Source organism: Macaca nemestrina, chromosome 20, assembly GCF_043159975.1.
Source record: "Macaca nemestrina isolate mMacNem1 chromosome 20, mMacNem.hap1, whole genome shotgun sequence".
NCBI lineage: Eukaryota > Metazoa > Chordata > Mammalia > Primates > Cercopithecidae > Macaca > Macaca nemestrina.
Window position 1 is genome coordinate 39,113,449 of NC_092144.1, and position 24,710 is coordinate 39,138,158.

Genomic DNA, 24,710 nt, shown 5'->3' on the forward strand with positions numbered 1-24,710 from the left:
AGACAATGGGGCGCGGGAAGGAAGGGGACGGCGGCCTGGAGACCCCCGCGCTCGCAGCACGAGCACCGTGCCTGCGGCGTCCGCTTTACAGATCGTGTCGCTCCACCCCCAAAACAAAGGCCCCGGGGCCCCATCTGTGCCGGGCGCGGGGGAGGGCGCCGCACTTGCTGCCAGCCGCGTGCAAAGAGAGCCAGACAAAGGGCTCAGCCCTGCAGACGCGAGCAGTGGGGAAATAATTAAGCACTAAGGAAATATTGCATGTGGATTTGAGACCAACGGGAAACGCGCTCCCAAACAATGCCCGTTGTTTGCACCGATCCGCTTTTCTGCTAAGTTTCCTCAAGTAATTTGCATGCCATTTCAATAAAATTAACGAATTATGGTCGAGTTTTCTGTTTTATTGACATAAAATTAAAATCTTCCTTTCCTTTATTATTGAAATAATTCTCTCCGCCCCCGCCGGCCCCACTCCCCGGGCAGGCTGCACAGAGCGCCAAGGAAATCCGTCCTCCCAGCCAGACGCCAGCGGCCTTCTGCTGCGCTCCATAACTAACTCCCCGGAAACCCTGCGTTTGTTCTGGCTGCCCCCTTTGACTGTGATAATAACTAGAACTTCAACCCTCTCACTTTCTTACGCCTCCTTTTGTGACAGTGAAAGCACCAAAATTTCCGCGTAGGAGGGACTCAGGGACAACGATGCAATTGGAAGGCGCTGGAAGGTAAGGGGCTTCTCTTAAAGCTGCATTTTCAAAGTGAGCACACTGTTTGCTAAGGTTTTATATTGCACCTTTTAAAAAAGGTAATGTGGGGCCTGGCGTGGTGGCTCACACCTATAATCCCAGCACTTTGGAAGGCCTAGAAGTTCAAGACCAACCTAGGTAACATAGTGAGACCTCCTCTCTACAAAAAATTTTTAAAAATTAGCCGGGTGTGGTAGCCTGTGCCTGTAGTCCCAGCTACTTGGGAGGCTGAGGCAGGAGGATCACTTGAGCCCAGGAGCTTGAGGCTGCAGTGAGCTATGATTGCATCACTGCCCTCCAGCCTAGGAGACATAGCAAGACCCCATTTCTTAAAAAAAAAAAAGACTAAGACTAAGAAATCATCACTAGCTGGTATTATTAAGGAACAACATCAGCATCACTGTAGTTGTTATTTATTGCTGCATATCAAATACAAAACTTAGTGGCTTAAGACCAATGTCCTCTCTCACAGCTCCTAAGGGCCAGGAATTTGGGAGTGCTGTAGCGGGGCGGTTCTAGATTGGGCCCTCTCTCGAGGCTGTAGTCATCTGAAGGGGTGCTTGGGCCTGGTGATGTGCTTCCGAGAGGACCAGTTTCTGATGTGTCTGGGCTCTTGACCATGAGGCCTGCGTGCCTCAGCAGATGGGGCTCTCCACAGGCTGTTCCAATGTCCTCTTGATGAGGAAGCTGGTGTCCTCCAGAGGGAAGGATCCAAGCAATGAAGCAGAAGGCACAGCATCTTCATGATCTAACTGAAAGGTTGCACACCATCACTGCAACACCCCTACACATTCGTCTATGTGGCTGGGACTGCACAGACGCATGAAGGCTGGTAGGAATGGATTACTGGAGGCCAACTCAGAGACTGGTTACCACAAGTGATTATCACTAATATGACTTGGTAGGGCTGTTTCAAGTGCCCGGAGGAGAGTATTATACAGCTAAAGCAATCATTTCTTGTTTATCTTTGTAGTTAACGTAAGCGAAAGTGGTCAGTTACCTTTAATGGTACTCCCAGACAACAAACATGGACTCAGGGCCTTCCCAGTGCCGGCTCCCCTTTCAGACTGGGGAATAGAACAGTAGCCAAGAGAGATAAGGCGCCCCTCTGGCATCCCTGACTTTCCAGAGAAAGAAAACATAAGTGTCCGCATGAACATAGCAACCAGGGCTACAAAACTATCAAGACAGTGCTGCCAAATGGGAAGTACAGGCCAGGTGTGGTGGCTTACGCCTGTAATCCCACCACTTTGGGAAGCTGGGGTGGGAGGATCGCTTGAGGCCAGGAGTTCAAGACCAGCCTGGGCAACACAGAGAGCCCTCGTCATTACAAAAATAAAAAGTTAGCTGGGTGTGGTGGTGCATGTCTGTAGTCCCAGCTACTCAGGAGGCTGGGGCAGGCGGATCGCTTAAATCCAGGAGCTCAAGGGTGTGATGAGGTATGATCATGCCACTGCACTCCAGCCTGGATGACAAAGCAATTTCAAAAAAATGAGGGAAATTCAGGGAGGAGACTAAGCTCTGAGTGCCAAGGTTGGAGGTCTGTACACCCTGTTCCTCCCTAAATCGCAGATCTGAAATGTCCCAGGCATTGCAGATTTCCTGCAAGCCAAACCTTTTAGTAGAACAAGAGACTAGATAAGACAATTGTTTTTTGTTTTTGTTTTTTTGAGATGGAGTCTCGCTCTGTCGCCTAGCCTGGAGTGCAGTGGCGCGATCTCGGCTCACTGCAATCTCCGCCTCCCAGGTTCATGCCATTCTCCTGCCTCAGCTTCCCGAGTAGCTGGGACTACAGGCACCCGCCACCACGCCCAGCTAATTTTTTGTATTCCTAGTAGAGACTAGGTTTCACCGTATTAGCCAGAATGGTCTTGATCTCCTGACCTCGAGTGATCCACTCTCCTCGGCCTCCCAAAGTGTAGAGATTACAGGCGTGAGCCACCGCGCCCGGCCTAAGACGGATTTTTTTTTTTTTTTTTTTGAAACGGAGTCTCGCTCTGCCGCCCAAGCTGGAGTGCAGTGGCCTGATCTCAGCTCACTGCAAGCTCCGCCTCCCGGATTCCCGCCATTCTCCCGCCTCAGCCTCTCGAGTAGCTGGGACTACAGGAGCCCGCCACGTCGCCCGGCTAGTTTTTTGTATTTTTAGTAGAGATGGGGTTTCACCGTGTTAGCCAGGATGGTCTCGATCTCCTGGCCTCGTGATCCGCCCGTCTCGGCCTCCCAAAGTGCTGGGATTACAGGCTTGAGCCACCGCGCCCGGCAAGACGGATTCTTGATATTGTCACACCTTCATGGAACACCAACACTCCTGCTTCCCAGAAGGCAGGCTCCACAAGGGAGGAGGCTAATATGTCTTATTTATCCCTATAGCTCTCATGCCTGGAACTATTGGTACATAATTGGTACATAATTGGTATCACTAATGACTGTCATTAATAATAATTATCTAATGGCTATCAGCCTCGTTGGTGTCCCCAAGTCTTTCAGGTTTAATGGACGTCCCCCTTAACATTAATAAATAAAAGTAATTTAAGCCCTCAGTCTACTTACAGTGAAACATGAGAACTAAAAATGAAATCCTCAGCCCCCCTCCCCCGACTCAACCAACTGGACAGACCCCCTCTTGGCCAAGGGAACCCCAGAGGAACCTTAACAACAGAGTTCCCAGCCATGACGGGAAGGGAAGTCAGACACACCCCGCTCTACCCTCTCCCTTTTGTGGCTTAAACACAAATGAGCAGCATTCATGTTAAAATAGAGGTCATGGCAGGCACAGTGGCTCACACCTGTAGTCCCAGCACTTTGGGAGGCTGAGGCGAGACTGAGGTCAGGAGTGCGAGACCAGCCTGGCCAACATGGTGAAACCACTTCTCTACTAAAAATACAAAAATTAGCCGGGTGCATGGGTGCCTGTAATCCCAGCTACTCAGGGGGCTAAGGCAGGAGAACTGCTTGAACCTGGGAGGTGGAGGTTGCAGTGAGCCAAGATCGCACCACTGCACTCCAGCTTGGGTGATGGACCGAGAACCTGTCTCTAAAAAATAAAAATAAAATAGAGGTCATAAGACTGGCAGAATGGACTCTGTGACAGTAAGATACCAAATCATAACCAGGACCTAAGGGTCATATCAGGGAAGGGTTAAGTCACATACACTTATACATAAAGAATAGTTTCTAGCTGCCACAAGTGGTTTCTTTTTCTCTGGTAGCTAAACAAACCAATGGCTTGGAGATAGGTGATATTAAAATAATTGCAGCTCGTTCACTGCTGGACACTAACTGACCCTCCTTCTGCCAGCCAGAACTGCAGCTTTGATTGGACAAGAGACTGATTCAGTAACTTTCTCCTGATAAGAGACCACCAAGCATGGCCTGGTTCTGCCCATTTACAGAGACTGTGCAATTGCATGCCCTCACATCCCTTCTTCACCTTTTGACGTCTACAGCCAGATTATAATACACTTAAATGTGTAGTCTCCACCCCAAGGTGAACATGGGATGCATGTAACATGCATGTTTGCTTATCACACATGTGCATGGCCTCATTCCATGAATATTCATAGCTATTCCTATATCATGTTGAATACGTACACCTGGCCAACCCATTCAGCTTGAATTCCTGTCTTATCCTCTCCCACCCTTTCTTAAAGTGCTTGCCTGTTGGCTTCTACCGGAGACTAAACTTCTTAGCCGGTCAGGGTGGCTGCCTTCCAGGTTGTAACCCTGTATGAGAAATAAAGCCCTACTTTTCTAAATGTATATATTGGGTGATTTTTAAGCTAGCAAACACCAGCCCAGAATCTCTAAAGGTTGCTGAGAGAGGTTGTAAGAGCCACCTGTGCGTTTCTCCTGATCAGGAGCCTCTAAACCCTGACTCTCTGGGGTTCGCCTCCTCGCCTCCCTTCTCAGCTCCTCCAGCCCTCCCTCTGTTCAGTGTGCCTGGCCCAGATGAACTGGGAGCTCCAGATCTTCTCGGGAACTTCCCCGGAGCCTCTCTAACACAAGGTGTTGGTGCCACAGACTTTGACTGTTGCGTCTGCAGTGGCCAGTGAGGGTTCAGTGTAGCAGCGTGGGGAGGGAATATTGAGACCGCCTGGTTCTTGAGAGTTACTTGGACCCAGCCAGGCTCTCACCGTCTTACAGGGTCTCCTGCTACTCTCTTATCTGTGGACCAGCCTCCAACTCACTTCTGCTCTTCCTGGACTCCTTTTCCCATATCGGGGCCAATAAGACACTCACCCACTCCAGGCAGCAGTGTTTGGGGTCCAGAGCTCTGAACTAACACCTTATGTTGAGTGTGGTCAAATTTTTAGGCTTAGTGCCCATCTTTCTTCTGTTTAGTTTTATTTTAAATTATTTTTTAGAGACAGGGTCTCACTCTGTCACCCAGGCTGTAGTGCAATAGCATGATCTTGTCTTACTGCAACCTCCACTTCCTGGGTTCAAGTGATTCTCCTACCTCAGCCTCCTGAGTAGCTGGGACTACAGGTGTGCGCCACCACACCCGGCTAATTTTTAAATTATTTTTAGAGACAGAGTCCTCCCTATATTGCCCAGGCTAGTCTTGAACTCCTGGCCTACTGCCTTGGCCTCCTAAATTGCTGGACTACAGGCACGAGCCACCACCCCCAGCCCCACTCTTCTAAGTGGAGGGAAGGTTTAGTCCGCTCCCATAATGAATTATGCAACACCCCTTCCCTCTTAGAACATACAAGCACTCTAGTCAAAGTTTCTGAGTTTTTTATTTTAGGACCGTTTTTCATTTTGGCTAAACATAGACATATGTGCCCACAAGAATGCCGGTTAAAACAAAGAAAAAATCATCTTGAGGAAGCAAGCACATCTTGAGTAAGTTTCTTTCAAGATGTTTTGGTGCATTCTATGCTATCACTTTGCAGAACAATTTGTGGTCCGTGCGGTAACTTTAGGGGCTGTCTGAGATGGTCTGTTCCCGAAAGACTGTGGATCAGAGAAGTGGCAGTGAATCCCGGAGAGTGGAGTGAATCCCAGCCATTCTGTGGACAGGTGGGCTGAGGGAGAAGTTCAGAGGGCACCCTAGAGTGATTTGCAACGTCTCATACAGAAATATAACATCTTCTTTCATCCTCTGCAGAGTCTGGAGCTAAATTCACACCTTTTTTTTTTTTTCCTTCCCTCACTTAAAATCAAATTCTCGCCCTTAATACTTCCTTTCAGAACTGCACCGCAAATGACAATGTCTTCTCATGCATATGAATTACCCAAAATGTAGGAAGATGAGCCCCCATTGGAGTGCGCTAAAGCCTTTAACCCAAGTACATCTAATGCTGTGAAGCCCTGAGTAAAGCAAAGTTGTCTTTTTATTTTAGAAGACATTTAGGACAGTTCATGTCATCCTGCACAGATGCACTGAAATTGATCACGGGGCAAACTATAAAGAGAGCAGATGCTCCCCAAATCTGTTTCCGAGCCAGGTAGGATGATGAATTCTGAGGTGAGACTGATGGGGAACGGTGGCAGCTGTCTCCCCTGCACGCACCGGGCAACTACTTCCCCGTTTGGACACTGGCATGACACCCTCCTTCCCTGTTCATCTGTGAAAATGTGCAGCGTTTTCATTTAAAACTTCCTGCTCCAACTTGGGGCCTTCTGCAGACCGCAGGGATCCCTAACAATTACTTGTTGGAAGAACAAATGAAACATAAAGCATGATACTTTATTTTAAACACACGGGTGGCACAAATTTATTTCCAAAGATTTAAGCACCTGATGACTTCTCCTTAGAGAAAAAACAATAAAAGGGGCCTCTGCTATCACAGATTTCCACTAACCATAGTTTGTGCAGAGGCAGAATTTCAGGCTTTTACCACTGAGTTCTGGACATGAAGCAAAGCTAACACTAGAGGGTGCTATAGATCAGGAAATCCAGGGACCACGGGCACTGGCTCGCGTTCAAGACGCTGCCCTCCCGATTGTAACCTAACAAACTAAGCGTGTCGGCCGGGCGCGGTGGCTCAAGCCTGTAATCCCAGCACTTTGGGAGGCCGAGGCGGGCGGATCACAAGGTCAGGAGATCGAGACCACGGTGAAACCCCGTCTCTACTAAAAATACAAAAAATTAGCCGGGCGCGGTGGCGGGCGCCTGTAGTCCCAGCTACTCAGGAGGCTGAGGCAGGAGAATGGCGGGAACCCGGGAGGCGGAGCTTGCAGTGAGCCGAGATCGCGCCACTGCACTCCAGCCTGGGCAACAGCGTGAGACTCGTCTCAAAAAAAAAAAAAAAAAAAAAAAAAACTAAGCGTGTCACTTTGCCAGAATTTACCCCTTCACCATTTCTGCTATGATGAAATTATCCAGATACGCTTAATTTGAAATTTTGGCTTAGCCTGTGATTATATGGAATTTCAAGACTGGCTGTGGCCAGGTGCAGTGGCTCACGCCTGTAATCCCAGTGCTTTGGGAGGCCAAGGCCTGTGGATGATTTGCGGTCAGGAGTTCGAGACCAGCCTGGCCAACATGGTGAAACCCTGTCTCTCCTAAAAATACAAAAATTAGCCGGGTGCCTGTAATCCCAGCTACTCGGGAGGCTGAGGCAGGAGAATCGCTTGAACCCTCAGGAGGCAGAGGTTGCAGTGAGCCGAGATTGCGCCACTGCACTCCAGCCTGTCTCAAAAAAAAAATAAAAATAAAAAGGCCTGGCTATGGGTTTCAGAGCCCAGGTCTGTAGGACAGACACTTCATGTTTGTATCTTAAGTACTTTGCGATCTCACCCTTACAAACCTGATACTAAATCCCACTCACCTACTTCAGTCCTTCTCTGAGGGAAGGTGGAGTTTGGGGTCAATTTTAGGAAGCAGGGATGAGGAACCAGGGAAGGTGACACACTGAAGGACAAGCCAACACAAGGGTGCATTATCAAGGCTGGTCCCCTCTACAGGCACCCTGGACTCGGTCCCATGCGGACTGCTGAGTAGACAGAAGACCTTTCAGAATCTTCTGCCTCTCCCCCATTGGCTGAGAGCTCCCTGGGAAGGGTAACCCCGTACCTTCGGGGGGAACATATGTTTGCATGCTGAAAGGGCTGTTTCTGCCATCCCATGCCACAGCACTCAGGAAGCCCTAGGGCCAAAGCTAACAGCATGCTTGAGGCAAGGTGCTGTGAGGCCCAAATGAGCTGAAGCTTGCACAAAACTGCTCACCACTGCCATAGCTGAATCAGCAGAGGCCAAGATGATGCGAGGCAGTACCCGCGACTGTCTCATCATCTCCCTCTTGGACCACTCAGACTTAGGCATGCCCTGCATCAAATCCAACCTGTCACCAGGTCTTCAAGGGGAGGCCTGCGGAAATCCTACTGTGAATGAAGCTACAGTTGCTATCCATCGTCTCCCTCCTGCACTGACCACTCCAGATGTCCCTTACTCATGGCCAGCACTTTGACTTGTTTAAGTTGTGTGCCAGGTGAGGTGACCACACCTTCCCCCCTGCAGTTTCTGAGTCTTTCCTGAGCTTGTCTTGGTTGGCCTTTGGCTGCTGTGACTGCCTATTTTGTCTAGTTGCAGGTTCAAGATTCACCAAGAAGGCAGGGCACAGTGGCTCACATCTGTAATCCCAGCACTTTGGGAGGCCGAGGCAGGTAGATCACTTGAGCCCAGGAGTTTGAGACCAGCCTGGGCAATACAGCAAGACCCCATCTCTAAAGAAAAAAAATTATTCAGGTGTGGTGGCACATGCCTGTAGTCCCAGCTACTCAGGAGGCGGAGGTGGGAGGATCGCTTGAGTCCAGAAGGTCGAGGCTGCAGTGAGCCGTGATTGTGCCATTGCATTCTAGCTGGGCAACAGAGCAAGACCCTGTCTCAAAAAATAATAAATAAATAAATAAATAAGATACTAAGAGCCATCCCAGTGACTCTCCTGAGTCCCAAACATACTCATCCATCTCTCACGGAGAAACAATTCTATCTCCTTGCAATAATCAGAACTAGTTTCTCCTGCCAGTTTAATCAGTACCTTTTTTATTGCAGTAAAATACACACAACATAAAATGTGCCACTTTAACCCTTTTTATTTATTTATTATTATTATTATTATTATCATCATTATTGAGACAGAGTTTCGCTCTTGTTGCCCAGGTTAGAGTGCAGTGGCGCAATCTTGGCTCACTGCAATTTCCACCTTCTGGGTTCAAGCGATTCTCTTGCCTCAGCCTCCAGAGTAGCTGAGATTACAGGCGCACGCAGCCATGCCCGGCTAATTTTTGTATTTTTAGTAGAGATGGGGTTTCACCATATTGGTCAGGCTGCTCTCAAGCTCCTGGCCTCAGGTGATCCACCCCCACTTGGCCTCCCAAAGTGCTGGGATTACAGGCGTGAACCACCACACCCAGCCCATTTTAACCATTTTTAAATGTTCATTCAGTGACCTGAATTATATGAACATCGCTGGACAACCATCGCTACTATGTATTTCCAAAGCTTTGTAATTGCCTTGAACAGAAACCTTGTAACCATTAAGCAAAGGCTCCCCATCCCCTCTCCCCTCAGCCCCTAGTAACCACTAGCCTACTTTCTCTGTGACTTTGTCTCTTGTAGATGTTTCAAACAAGTAGACTGATATGATATTTTTCCTTTTGAAACTGACTTACTTTACATAGTATAGTGTTTTCAAGGTCCATCCATGTGGTAGCATGTATTAAAGCTTCATGCATTTTTATGGCTGAATAATGTTCCATCGTATGTACAAGGCATGCCACATTCTGTATTCATTCACCTGTTGATGGCAACTTGGCTTGTTTCCACCTTTGGGCCCTCATGGATAATGCTGCAGTGAAATAGGCATGGATATCTCTGTCTGAGTCCTGCTTTCAGTTCTTCAGGATATATGCCTAGCAGTGGAGTTGCTGATTCTGTGTTAATTCCATGTTTAATTTTTTGAGAAACTGCCATATTGTTCTCCAGGCTGACTGTACCATTTCACATTCCCACTAACCGTGCACAAAGATTCCAATTTCTCACCAACACGCTCTCATCAATACTTGTTATTTTGCTTTAGTTTATCATGTTTTCATTTTTCTTTTATTATCTATAGCAGGCATTCTAATGGGTGTGGGGTGGTATCTCATTTTGGTTTTGATCTGCATTTTCCTAATGTTTAGTGATGTGAAGTACACTTTCCTGTGGTCATTTGTATGTTTTCTTTGGATGTATACCTGTTCAAGTCCTTTACTCATTTTTAATTGAGTTGTCTTTTTGTTATTGAGTTGTAGGAGCTCCTTATATAGTCTTGATTTTAAAACTTTATCAGATATATGATTTGCAAATATTTTCTCCCATTCCGTAGGTTGTTTTCTCACTTTCTTGGTAATGTCCTTCCATGCACAAAAGTGTCTAGTTTTGACGAATTCCAGTTTATCTATTTTTCTTTCTTTGCTCATGTTTTTGGTGTTGTATCTGAGAATCCATTACCAAATCCAAGGTCATGAAGATTTACCTATAGGTTTTCTTCTAAGAGTTCTGTGGTTTTAGCGCTGATGTTTGCCATTGATCCATGTTGAGTTAACATTTATATTGTAGCCGGGCGCGGTGTCTCACGCCTGTAATCCCAGCACTTTGGGAGGCTGAGGTGGGCGGATCACAAGGTCAGGAGATCGAGACCATGGTGAAACCCCATCTCTATTAAAAATACAAAAAATTATCTGGGCACGGTGGTGGGCGCCTGTAGTCCCAGCTACTCAGGAGGCTGAGGCAGGAGAATGGCGTGAACCCGGGAGGCGGAGCTTGCAGTGAGCCGAGATCGCGCCACTGCACTCCAGCCGGGGGTACAGAGCAAGACTCTGTCTCAAAAAAATAAATAAATTAATTAAATTAAATTAAAAAAACATTTATATTGTATAATGTAGAGGCTACCTCTTCATTCTTTTGCATGTAGAAACTGGCCCACTGACTTGAGAAGCCTATAGAGGACCAGGCAGTATTTATATTTTCAAGTTCCGTGGAATTGGTGATTCCCTGGTGGAGGAGTCCACTCTCTGCCGCTTCTCCCCCATCAACAACTAAGACGTCGAATTTGCTAGAGCCCCACCCAAAGCTGTGGACACAGGGAGCACACATTTCTCAAGGTGGTCTCTGAGAGTGATGGTGAGAACATCCGATTTCACTACTCCGCCCTCAACCCCCTGGGTTTCCAGCCCCATGTCTTTCTGCTGTTGGGAACATAGCGCCATGTGTCTGCTCTTCATAAGGCACACACACCGCAGTTTCAAGGATAGCATCCTAACTATACAGGGTGTGGGCCCACACTTTCACCCTGGCATAGCCTTGGCACAGGTCATCCTGATGTTCTCGTAGGCCTGCTGCTTCCAGAGGAATCTTGGAGCCATAGCCTCTTTGTTGTAAAACAGACCCCTTGGCTTGAGGCAATGTTGTTCAAATCCCTTGCCAATAAATCAGAGATGTCTGTAAGGGCTCTGTTGGTGACGCCAGTGAAGGCAATGTTGCAAGGAAGGAAAAATTCATACCCATAGTAGGTGTTGACTCTGGTAGGACTCATCACTGTCTCATCAATGACAGAAGGGGTCTGATATAATGAACTTGGCACCGTGGCTGCCTGATCTCCTTGTGAAATGGCGCCATCTTGAGGGCTCATTATTAGTCCCTGTGGTTGGCAGGTAGGGCGTTCAGTAGTGGCAGCAGCCAGGTCATCCCTAGCAGGAGGGAACTTGTGGTGCTGGGCTCATGCCTCCCTTGACTTTTCGCCACCATGGCCACACCATTCATGGAACTATCTATTGCTCCTGCCGTAGGATGGCTGATGCCGGCTGATGCCCAGAGGCTGAACCATCCTATCCACCCACTTGCTGGGTGCCTCCTCTGCAGGAAAGGCTTTCTGGCAGACTTTAACGGAAGTCCAACGATTGGCACACTAGTGCCATTTCCATAGGTCAGTAGTGCTGGTTTTTCTTTTGTCTCAGATTCCAATATGGCTCGGCACAACAGTTACAAGCTGGTACCCCTTTGGCCCCACCAAGTGTCAAAGCCTTCATGTCTGCTCATCAACACACCCCATCCCAGGGCTCCTGTCCCTCCACAGCCTCCATGTCCCGTCCCCAGGGCCTTTGGAGCTGCTGATGCTCTTCTACACCCCCTTCAGAGGACTGCGGGGAACTGGGGTGGGCGTGCCCCACCTTTGAATTTCAGCCCCCATCTGAAATTTTAACATTTTGCTCATCATGGATTTTTGTATTAATTTTAACTCTTTAAAATACTGCATTAGCATATTATGCATCTTGACTACTGAAAAATTTTCACCTAAGGGGAGTGCCACCTTTGTCCCTGTCCTGAGGGCAGCAGTTTATTTTTAGTTCACGCCATCATATTGAACATGTTAAACACAGTCTATCCGCCTGTGAAGTGGATCCAAGTTTTCTCGTCTAACAGCTCATCCTAGGGGCGCCCTCCCCCACCATATGTCCATAAGGCCATAGGTGTGCGCCGAGAGAGAAGGGTCACTGCATCAGAAGGAGGTGATGTGGGGGTCGAGGCCACCTGTTCATGTAACTTACATGTTCCCACTGAACTTCCTGGGCCTGATCCCAAATGCATCATTTTATTTTATTATTATTATTATTATTATTATTTTGAGACAGAGTTTCACTCTTGTTGCCCAGGCTGGAGTGCAATGGCACAGTCTAGGCTCACTGCAACCTCCGCCTCCCAGGTTCAAGCAGTTCTCCTGCCTTCGCCTCCCAAGTAGCTGGGATTACAGGCACCTGCCATCATGCCTGGATAATTTTCATATTTTTAATAGAGTCAGGGTTTCGCCATATTGGCCAGTCTGGTCTCAAACTCCTGACCTCAGGTGAGCTGCCCTCTTCAGCCTCCCAAAGTTCTGGGATTACAGGCTGAGCCACCACGCCCCGCTCAAATGCATCATTTTCTCTGCTGATGGGTTGCCAATCTACGACTTGATGGGTCTCACCGTAGTCAGTTCCAGGAACAAAGTCACTCACTGTCCTGTGGGTAGTCTCCAAGTCTCTGCCAGGACCCATTGCACAGCAGGAGCTAGTCTCAGACTGAGAAGAGTTCTCGGCAGCAGAAGGCACCACCGCACTCCCAAGGGCTAAAGGTTTACACTGCACCTCTCCTACTGAAGCTTGCAGAGAGTTGGCATGGCAGCCTTCTTCATCATAGGAGACTCTAAGACTGTTACCTTTGGCTCCTCTGGGTCGTGCAGCTTGAGTGGAAGAGCAGATCCTCTCACAGCCTAGACCTCCTGGCCAGCCGTCTCTTGCCCTAGACTCCGTTATGAGTGGCAGTCTCCCAAGTTGTCTGATAGGCGGATGGGAGAAGTATCAGCAAGTATGCTACTTCTAATGTCCCGGGGGTGCACCCAGCACTGTGCCTCAGCCCTAGTGCAGCTGAAGGAAAGCTGCCACTGCTTGTGCCTTCCTTTACAAGGGTTGTCCTGGCATGTCTCAGACCACTGGGTCTCCTAACAACCTTGCCAATGTGCCAGTCCCCTGAACGTCTCTGGGCTTTAGCCCCTGCCCTTGGCTTGCACGTGTCTTCTTCCTAGGACATCCAGGGTGCTTATGTCATATGCTGGTAGCATAATGTCATCAACAGTGCACCAGCGTGCCACGCAAACTATCCTGAGACAGCATGTGTGCATGCAAAGTATGCTCAAAAGCGCCCAAGGCTGAGGCGCGGCAGCTCATGCCTTTAATTCCAGCACTTTGGGAGGCTGAGACTGGTGGATCACTTGAGTCTAGGAGTTTGAGACCAGCCTGAGCAAAATAGTGAGACCCTATCTCAACTAATAAAAAAAAAAAAAAAGAAAGAAAAAGAAAAAGAAATTAACTAGGTGTGGTGATAGGCGCCTGTGGTCCCAGTTACTGGCAGGCTGAGGTAGAAGGATTCATTGAGCCCGGAGGTTGAAGCTGCAGTGAGCTGTGACTGCATTACTGCACTCCAGCCTGGATGACACAGAGACTCTGTCTCAAAATAAATAAACTTATTTATTAATACCGCATCAATCGGTATTTCCCGATTTTCATAATTGAACGGTGGTTGTATAAGAGAATGCCCGTGGCCAGGCGCAGTAGTCCCTGCTACTCGGGGGCTGAGACAGGTGAAACCCCGTCTCTCTAATAATATAAAAATTAGCAGGTCATGGTGGCACATGCCTGTAATTCCATCTACTCAGGAGGCTGAGGCAGGAGGATCGTTTGAACCTGGTAGGTGGAGGTTGCAGTGAGCCAAGATTGCGCCACTGCACTCCAGCCTGGACAACAGAGTGAGACTGCATCTCAAACAAAAATAAAACTAAAAGAAGTTGCCTGGCTTAGTTGTGCTTACTGGACTCAGAGCCCCACATGGAGGTTGCTGACGTGTCTTGGGATTGAAGGGTGATGGGTGAGAAGGATGGAGAATTTGTAAAGGGCCGGCAGTCTCCCTGATCTATCTCTTCTAGTTTTGTAGTCAGACTCCTATTTGGTTCCTGGGCGACCTTCAATTCTTGAATTTTAGGGTTCAAAACAACAAGTGTGAAGTGAAGCTTGGGGCCTTTTAAAAGGTTTCAGTGCTTGAAATTTGAGACAATATTAATAGCTGCCATCTTAAGGTGAGTTTGTCAACTCTGGGTTGTGAATTTTATGTCTGTGACTGTGTCTCATCTCATTGATGTAAAAAGTAAAATTGCTTCCTTTTGCCAAGTACTGCCTTCAGTCATTGGATGTTGAATTTCCCTGTTCCCATCCCTTAAGGAGTCTCTATGGGGCCAATGTGTCAGCATCTCCTTGGCCCCTTCTACACCTTAATGCCCTTGCTGAGGGGCAAGCTGGGACACCTTTGGCCCCACCAAGTTTCAAAGTCCTCATGTCCTTTCATCAGCACTCCCCATTCCAGGGCTCCTGTGCCTCCCCAGCCTCCACTTACCGTCCCCGGGGCCTCCAGAGCTGCTGATGCTTCTCTACACCCCCTCAGAGGGCTGCAGGGAACTGGGGTGGGCGTGCCCCTGTCTTTCCTCCCCAGGCTAATCCGCCTCACGCTGTCTTCCAGCCTCCTGACTTGGGACATTCCAGTGTCCTCCACCTTTATACCAAAGACTGTGCCCCTGTCACTGTATCCATGTCAGCCTCTAAGGCCCCGGCTCCCAGGATCACACGCCAGGCCCTCTGACAAGGTCCCCAGCCACCCTCCTGTAAGGGTCTGCAGGTCCTGAGCGCAGCAGGCACCCAGGCTGGAATGAGGTATGAAGCACCGCTTCCCAACGGCACCCCCAGTCTCTGCGTGTGGCTCTCTGTACTGGAGTTTGGGAGGCCAGGGCAAGCATCTCCCTCAGGCTCCCCCGACAGTGTGTGGAGACCTCATCACTCCCACCAGCCTGAGTGGTCCCAAACTCAGCCCCCGGCCACAAGCCCCAGGTTTGCTGCCCAGGCCCAAGCTACCCACGGGCAGTGAGAAAGGTACCATCTCCCAGAACGGGGCCCTCTTGCCTGTGTGGTCAGCGCCCTTTCTCCTGGATACAGACCTTCCTGAGCAGCCAAAACTTCCTTCTCGCCTGATGGGCAAAGAGACCTGAGGATTAACTGCATGCTTAGCAGCTTCCTGGAGGCCCCCCTTGGAACTGGAAATAGTCCTGGATGCAATGATTGAAGCAACTCAGTCTGCACCGAGCCCACGCCTGGCTCTGGGGTTGCCCTCCTCTGCACCTCCTGTCTGGCCACCTCTTGCTTTTCCTATGCTATGCAGCCAAGCAGGTGACCAGGAAGGCCTCTCACCCAGAAGCCCCCCGGCTCCTGCTACCCACGGTGAACCTGTTCTAGGTGGATTCCCAAGGGCCGACTTCCTTGGCTCATTTTGACAAACTTTGAGGTTGCTCGTCATAGCCCTTAAGAATGGAGACAAACATTCTCACTCATAGGTGGGAAGTGAACAATGAGATCAGTTGGACTCGGGAAGGGGAACATCACACACCGGGGCCTATTATGGGGAGGGGGGGAGGGGGAGGGATGGCACTGGGAGTTATACCTGATGTAAATGACGAGTTGATGGGTGCTGACAAGTTGATGGGTGCAGCACACCAACATGGCACAAGTATACATATGTAACAAACCTGCACGTTGTGCACGTGTACCCTAGAACTTAAAGTATAATAAAAAAATAAAAATAATTTTAAAAAATGGAGACAAACACCCGCCCTCCCGCATTTTCCAACCCCTGATGTACACAGGCAAAAACCAGAAGCTCAGAGAGGGTGAGGAATTTCCACAGGGTCACACAGCTGGTGAAGTCGCTGGTCTAAGCCCTTAACTAGGGCCAACCTGACCCTTCACCTGCCTACCTTTTCCCACCCCCACCCTCCCTACAGGTGCTGTCTGCATGTAGAATCCCTCAGGCCCAGATTCATGATGTCCAGACAAGTGTGAGAAGAGTGGCGTGGTATGGGCCCAGCCACATGGCAGCTGATAGGCTCTGGGACCAGGGGGTCCTAGCTCCCAGCCCTCCCCCTTAGAGCCCCACCAGGGACTGAGTCTATTGACACAAGGGCCAGCACCTGTCACGACGTCATCTTCCCTAATATATACTTTCGTTTAGGGGCAAAGAAGTTCGCTTTTTGTTATTTTGCGTTAAAATAACCAAGATCCAGCCAGACATGGTGGCTCACACCTGTAATCACAGCACTTTGGGAGGCCAAGGCAGGCAGATCACTTGAGGTCAGGAGTTCGAGACCAGCCTGGCCAACATGGTGAAACTCTGTCTCTACTAAAAATACAAAAATTAGCAGGACATCGTGGCGTGTGCCTGTAATCCCATTTGCTTGGGAGACTGAGGCAGGAGAATCACTTGAACCTGGGAGGCAGAGGTTGCAGTGAGCCGAGATAACACCACTGCACTCCAACTTGGGTGACAGAGTGAGACTGCGTCTCAAAAATATAATAATAATAATAATAAATAAAATAAAATAATCAAGATCACTGGGTGTGATGGCTCACACCGGTAATCCTAGCACTTTGGGAAGCTAAGGTTGGAGGATTGCTTGAGTCCAGGAGTTAGAGACCAGCTCGAGCAACATAGTGAGACCCCATCTCTACACAGAATTTTAAAAACCTCCAAAGAATTTTAGAAAAAATTAGCCAGGTGTGGTAGCATGTGCCTGTAGTCCCAGCTACCGGGAGGCTGAGGATCGCTTGAGCCTGGGAGTTTGAGGCTACAGTGAGCTGTGACTGCACTACTGCACTCTAGCCTGGGAGACAGAGCAAGACCCTGTCTGAAAATAGTCAAGATCAACCCTGGACAGAAAGGAGTTGCTAGAGAAATACCCTTTCACTGGAAATGCTGTCACCACCAGCAGCCTGGTGGGGTCTGAGGAGCTGTCTCCCCCTCCACCCTGTGTGCTAGTCCTTCCATGTTAAAACTCAGTAGTTCCCATATCCCAGTCAAAAGGCAGTGGGGGGATGATGGGTACACGAAAATCCCAGTCTCCACCAGTACACAATATACTCAGGTGACAAACATGCGCGTGTACCCCTTGAATCTAAACTAAATTAAAATTTAAACAAAGGCAAGGGTGTGACCTGGATGGAGTGGTACAGTCACCCCCTGGCACTGAGCAGCCCATTAGCTCAGAATGGTTATCTGATCAGATGCCTGTCTCCTAGGGACCTATGGGAGCTGGACACAGGGAAGGCGGCTTTGATGCTGTGGAACGAGGTGGGGGAATTGCCCATGCGAAGTGGCCCCTGAAGAACTGGTACAAAGGGGTTGGCTGCAGTGGTTTGAGAGTCAGGGACTGGGGCTGGGGGACCTGGGCCCAGAAGGCCTTCTAAACCCTCTAGGACTGAGGACTTTGTCCTAGATGCTATGGGAGGCCACTGAGTGGGAGAAGGGACAGGAAGGATGGGTCCATAAGAAAACTGATCAGATTGACTTTCTTTTTTTTTTTTTTTTTTTTTTGACATGGAGTCTCCCTCTGTTGCCAGGCTGGAGTGCAGTGGTGCGATCTCAGCTCACTGCAATCTCCAACTCCCCAGTTCAAGTGATTCTCCTGCCTCAGCCTCCTGAGTAGCTGGGACTACAGGTGTGCGCCACCATGCCCAACTAATTTTTGTATTTTCAATAGATACAGGGTTTCATCATGTTGGCCAGAATGGTCTCGATCACTTGACCTTGTGATACACCGGCCTTGGCCTCCCAAAGTACTGGGATTACAGACCTGAGCATGGCAGCCAGCCCAGATTGACTTTTAAAGGCAGGACCCAGGGCTGGGCGCAGTGGCTTACACCTATAATCCCAGCACTTTGGGAGGCTGAGGCGGGCAGATCAATTGAGGTCAGGAGTTTGAGAGCAGCCTGGCAAACATGGTAAAACCCCACCTCTACTAAAAATACAAAACTTGGCCGGGCGCAGTGGCTCAAGCCTGTAATCCCAGCACTTTGGGAGGCCGAGATGGGCGGATCACGAGGTCAGGAGATCAAGACCATCCTGGCTAACACGGTGAAACCCCGCCTCTACTAAAAAATACAAAATATTAGCCAGGCGTGGTGGCGGGCGCCTGTAGTCCCAGCTACTCGGGAGGCTGAGGGAGGAGAATGGCGTGAACCCAGGAGTCGGAGCTTGCAGTGAGCTGAGATCCGGTCACTGCACTCCAGCCTGGGCGACAGAGTGAGACTCCGTCTCAAAAAAAAAAAATACAAAACTTAGCTGGGTTTGGTGGTGTGTGCCTATAGTCTCAGCTACTCAGGAGGCTGAGGCAGGAGAATCGTTTGAGCCTGGGAGGTGGAGACTGCAGTGAGCCAAAATCATACCACTGCACTCCAGCCTGGGCGAGAGTGAGGCTTCATCTCAAAAAATAAAAATAAATATAAAAATAAAAAATAAAATAGTACAAAAAATCCTGGCCAACAAAACAACAACAAAAAAGATCCTGGAACCCTTCTTTCTCCCTCTTGCTCCCTCTCTTGCCACATGACATGCCTGCTTCTCCTTCATCTCTGCCATGACTGGAAGCTTCCTGAGGCCTCACCAGGAGCAGGTGCTAGCGTCACGCTTCTTGTATAGCCTGCAGAACCGTGAACTAAACCAACCTCTTTTCTTTTTAAATCACTCAGCCTCTCGTATTTCTTTATGGCAATACAAAATGGACTCAGACCCTCCTTGATCTCAAACATCCCAGTTTTCAGAACGATGAAGCATAATTGTTCATTGTTGAAGCCCTGGCTCATGGTATTTTGTTATGGTGGCCTGAACTAACACAAGAGGCTGGCTGGGCGCCTGGCCCTATGAGAGATGGGGGAGGCTTGGAGCACAGGTGCAGGGGAGTGGGGAAGAAGCAGATAGGGTAGAAGATACATTCTGTAGTGACAGACCCACTCACTGGTCGTGGTCTGGAGACTGAGATGGAAGCAAAAGGACCTCAGGAATGACTGTCAGGTCTCTGTGCTTGAGCTGCAGGGGACGTGGAGACACTGTGTCCTGGGCAAGGAGTTTTGTTGTGAAAGTTCCAGCTCTGGAGCACTCCAGCCTTTAGAGATCTGGTTAAGAAGGGGCCCAAGAGGTGGGAGGAAGACAGGAGGGTGGAGAGTCACTGAGACTGGTACAGAGTGTCTCCAGAAGCAGGGAGCAGCCCCTTTCGATGGCAACCTGGCTTTGCAGGACTTTTGACGCACTTAACCCCACCGGCTTTTCCCGCACCTGCATGGCCGCTCTGACCATCCATATTCATGGTGAGGGTCCCTCCCTTGCCCGCCATCGCTCCATCCACCCAGTCCCCGACTCAGCAGATTCATATTGTGTCCACCCTTTGAGGCTCTCCTCCACTCCCCCAGCTCCTGTCTCAGAGTCCCCCAGCCTCTTGGGTCCCCCTCTGTGTCTCGTGTAAGAGCTGAGCGTGCTCTTGTCTGTTTCCCAGGAGGTGAGCTCCTCGCGTACAGGGGTCCCGCTGCCTCCTCCTCTGACTCCCTGGCTCTGAGCGAAGGCTCTGGCGTCGCTAGCCATGAGAGGAATATTTGCCGAGTGACCCTAGGAGCGAGTGGTGTCAGCATAAAGGCCAGTGCACCCAACGCTGGCCCAAAACATCCTCTGGAGACCAGAGCTGCCCAGCTGTGGGATGCATTCTGCCTTTGAAGGTAGTGAGTAGCACATCCTTAGAAGTACCCAAGACAAGAAGGATTGGACACTATTCAGGGTGGGAAATGGATGAGAGGACTCCTGCAATGGGGGAGAGGGTCTGACTATCCATCCCCTAAGGACAGCCCCCGCTCTGGGGCCTCCCAGCCTGAGAACGAGGCAGGAGCCACCATCATCGGAAGCTGTCAGATTCACAGTCATAATTCCAGAGTGTGACACTTAGTTAATCTGAAAATATTTGCTAACCTATTATGAAGAACAATATTTGCAGCTTAAAATGCTTACCCTCCATAGCTCCAGAGTGTGAAGATGTGCTCCCACCTAGACAAAGATGTACTCACTACCATCCAAGCAAATTGACACAGGGAGCTTATGAGCCTAATTGTTGGCATCTCAGGCTGATTTGCGTCCCCCGGGGCCACTCTGATAACTTGGCTAAACAAATACAGGAGGTGCTGTAGGGACAGGCTCACAGGGCCACAGGGCTCTGTGGAGCCGGAAAACGGATGACGGGGAAGTTTTTCAGGCCCCTCACCAGAACTCCTGCTATGCTCTGAATGTCTGTGTCCTCCCAACATTCATATGTTGAAATCCTAATTCCCTACGTGAGAGTATTAGGAGGTGGGGCCTTTGAAGGTGATTAGTTCATGAGAGCAGAGCCCGCAGAAATGGGGTGAGTGCTCTTAGAAAAAGGACCCCAGGCTGGGTGTGGTGGTTCATGCCTGTAATCCCAGCACTTTGGGAGGCTGAGGCGGGAGGATCACTTGAGGCCAGGAGTTCAAGACCAGCCTGAGCAACATAGCAAGATCCCATCTTTACAAAAAAAAATAAATATAAATAAGTAAGTAAAAGGGATCCCACAGAGCTCTTTGCCCCTTTTCTGCCAAGTGAAGATGCATATGAAGTCTGCAATCTGTAACCTGAAGGAGAATCCTCACAGAACCTGGCTGCCAGCCTCCAGATCAGTGGGAATCTGATTTTTTTGTTTTGTTTTTTGAGGCAGAATCTGGCTCTGTCACCCAGGCTGGAGTGCAGTGGCGTGATCTCAGCTCACTGCAGCCTCCACCTCCCCGGTTCAAGTGATTCTCCTGCCTCAGCCTCCCGAGTAGCTGGGATTATGGTGTGCACCTCCATGCCAGGCTAATTTTTGTATTTTTAGTAGAGATGGGGTTTCACCATGTTGGCCAGGCTGGTCTCAAACTCCTGACCTCAGGTGATCCACCCGCCTTGTCCTCACAAAGTGCTGGGATTACAGGCCTGAGCCACCACTAAATTTCTATTTCTGATAAGCCACTCAGTCTATGGTGCTTTGTCAAAGCAGTCTGAACAGACTAAAGTACTCCCCTCACCCCATCTCATCATAGTGTCTCTGGACTTTTTTTCTTGGCTGCCCATATGGTTCTTAGGGTCATCTTCACAGTCAGCTATGGGGTGTGGCCAGGCCCTGTGGGTATGTGGTTAAGGTCATTGGCTAACATGGATGACCAAGGCCATTCCAGTTCCCAGACACTGAGAGGCTCCACACATCTGTGGATGGGGGTCTGTCTTTCCTGAGGAAGGATCAATGGCCAGCTTGAGCTTGTGTCCACAGATAAAGATGCTGGCACGGAATGTGGAGCCCAGAGAAGACAAAGATCTATCAAGGGCCTCCCGGGAGCTTGTGCCAGAATGTGCAACTCAAACCACTGTCGGCAGGAAGGAAACTTGTTGGCATAACTGCAGAGACCACGTCTTGCTTCAGAGCCTCGCGTCTCCTGTGTTGGTGCCATTGCAGCTCCACAGCCTCCAGCCCCGACATCCAGGACGGCCGAAGCAAGAGCACCTTCCTGTGGCTCCAGTTGAAATTCAGGGGCCTCTCCTTTCTCTCCCTGGCCCATTTCATGCCTCCTCTAAACCTTTGCTGTGACCAGGGTTTAGAGGGGGCATTGCTGGCCCCACCCAAGATGCAAGGTCTGAAAACGGAGAAAGACGGCTTCCCCAAGACAAGCTGGGATGCTCTTACAAGAAAGACAGAAAAGAGATGCTGGGGCTGGATGCAGTGGCTCACACCTGTAATCCCAGCATTTTGGGAGCCAAAGATGGGCGGATCACCTGAGGTCAGGAGTTCGAGGCCAGCCTGGTCAACATGGTGAAACCCCATCTCTACTAAAAATACAAAAATTAGTCGGGTCTGATGGTGGGCGCCTGTAATCACAGCTACTTAAGAGGCTGAGGCACGAGAATCACTTGAACCCGGGAAGTGGAGGTTGCAGTGAGCTGAGATAGTGCCACTGTACTCCCACTGGGGCAACAGAGTAAGACTCCGTCAAACAAAGAAAAGAAAAAAAAGAGAAAAGAGATGCTGGGCAGGAGAAAAGGTTCCCTTGAGGGAAAAGGGAAGGAAAGGACCAGCTGCCTTGGCCCATTCAGTGATCTGGCCATGAAACCAGGGGCTGGCTGAAATGTCATTGTCCAAGAAAAGGTGCTGGCTGTGCACGGTAGCTCATGCCCATAATCTCTGCACTTTGGGAGATTGAGGCAGGCAGATTGCTTAAGCCCAGGAGTTTGAGACAAGCCTGGGCAACATAACAAGACTCTTGTCTCTACAAAAAATAACAAAAATTAGCTGGGTGTGATGGTGCACACCTGTAGTCCCAGCTACTCAAAAGACTGGGGTAGGAAGATCACTTGAGCCCAGAACTTGAGGCTGCAGTGAGCTATGACTGCACCACTGCACTCCAGCCTGGGCAATACAGCAAGACCCTGACTCTTAAAAAAAATTTTTTTTAAAAAAGAGAGGTGCTGGCGACCATGATAGATAGCAACTCAGAGCAGAGAGAGAGGAGGCCCAAATAGCTTAGTCCTGTCCATAGTGGCAGAGGAAATGGGAGAATTAAGGCAATTACAATGAAAACAACAATTAAAAAAGAAAAAAAAAAAAAAAACTCATGCCCCACCCAGTGCTTATACCTCAATTATCTAGATTTGCTCGGACCGGAATTATCAGAATAACTTAGGAAAAGCTTCTTTTGGGAGTAAGGACAAGAGGACAATTGTGGCCGGGCGTGGCAGCTCACACCTGTAATCCCAGCGCTTTGGGAGGCCAAGGTGGGTGGATCACTTGAGATCAGGAGTTTGAGACCAGCCTGGGCAATAGGGTGAGACATTGTCTCTACTAAAAACACAAACAACTCTCCAGGCATGGTGGCGTATCCCTGTAGTCCCAGCTACTGGGGAGCCCGAGGCAGGAGAATCACTTGAATCCAGCAGCCTAGATGGCGCCATTGCACTCCAGCCTGGGTGACAGAGCAAGCTCTGTCTCAAACAAACAAACAAACAAACAAACAAACAAACCAAAGGGCAGTCACCTGTGTCAACATCCAGAGTTCCTGTCTCAGCTACATGCACAAGAAGAGCTGATCTTTCCTTTACTCTCATTCACTCTACAGATGCCTACCGGGTGCCTGCCAGGAGGGCCGGGCCCTGTTCTCACCACTGCTCTGAATGGTCGCCACAGAGAATGGTCCCTGCTCTAAGGGAGCCCATGTTCCGCTTGGGGAAGGCAACCAGCAAGATCTAAAGCACAGTCACGCATCACTGAGTGACAGGGACATGTCCTGTGAAATGCATGGTGAGGTGATGTTGTCATTGTGTGGACGTCCCAGAGTGCACTACACAAACCTGGATGGGGTCGCCTACTGCACATCTAGGCTGCATGTAGCCCGTGGCTCCTAGACTGCAGACCCAGACAGCATGTTACTGCACCGAATGCCGCAGGCAGCTGGAACCCAGTGGTTAAGTATCCGTGTACCTAAACACATCTCAACTTAGAAAAGGTACAGTAAAAATATAGTATTATCATTGATGGGACCACTGTCACCACTGCACACTGCCTTGGACCGAAACATTATACAGTGCATGGTTGTCGATGATGGAGATTGAGATTTGTGCACTGGAGAAAATAAAGCAAGGTGGGCTGAGAGTGGGAGGCCCGCAGGGCAGGGCACTTTGGAGCAGGTTGTCAGGAAATGCCTCCCTGAAGAGGGCGCATTTGCACTGAAAGCCAAGTGACAAGAAGAAACTGCCATGCACGGATCTGGGGGCTAGAGGGTGGGACAGGAGGGACAGCAAGAGCAAAGGCACTGGGGACGGAGGGGCTTCATGGGCAGCGGGGAGCTCCGCAGGAGCCCGCTGGGTCTGGCTTGCAAGCTCTCTGGCCCTTTGCTGGACACCCCAGAGCAAGCCAGCCCCTGCCTGGGACTCCCTGAACACACTGCCCCCAGAGAACCAGAGGCAGAGGGGCTGGCTCGCCTCAGTTCCACAGGAAAGACAGACTGTCCTGAGAACAGACAGTGGCTCATTTTCATCACTGTTCCTCAAACAAGTAGATTTTGTTTTAAAGCAAACAAATAAACAGAGTTGTCAAGTTGGTCAAGTTTGTTGCTTCTTACCCACACTTCCCCTTTAAATCTTCGGCAGGACAGAGAAGGATCCCGGGCCTCTTGTCAATTCTCTGACTTTAAGGAAGAGTGTGATCAACCCAGGCTCACCCACTGGCTTGAAAGGGGCCTCTGGCCAGGCCAGGGTGGGAGCAGAGACCATAACAGGGCCTTTTCTTTTTTCTTTTTTCTTTTATTTTGAGGCAGCATCTCACTCCATCACCCAGGCTCAAGTGCAGTGGCACAGCCTCGGCTCACTGCAGCCTCTGACTCCCAGGTTCAAGAGATTCTCCTGCCTCAGCCTCCCGAGTAGGTGGGACTACAGGCCCATGCCACCACACCCAGCTAATTTTTGTATTTTTAGTAGAGACGGGGTTTCACCATGTTGGCCAGGCTGATCTCAATTTCCTGACCTCAAGTGATCCGCCTGCCTCAGCCTCCCAAGGT

General features: G+C 49.7%; 1 long non-coding RNA gene across 1 annotated transcript in view; it reads left to right on the forward strand.

The window, feature by feature from the left end:
- LOC105487656 (uncharacterized) overlaps positions 1–24,224 on the forward strand; it is a 33,220-nt gene extending 8,996 nt beyond the window's left edge. The window contains exons 3-4 of the long non-coding RNA XR_011617609.1: positions 653–719; positions 23,274–24,224. This is a non-coding gene — a long non-coding RNA (uncharacterized lncRNA). The remainder of the gene's footprint in view (positions 1–652; positions 720–23,273) is intronic.
- Positions 24,225–24,710: the final 486 nt, after the last annotated feature.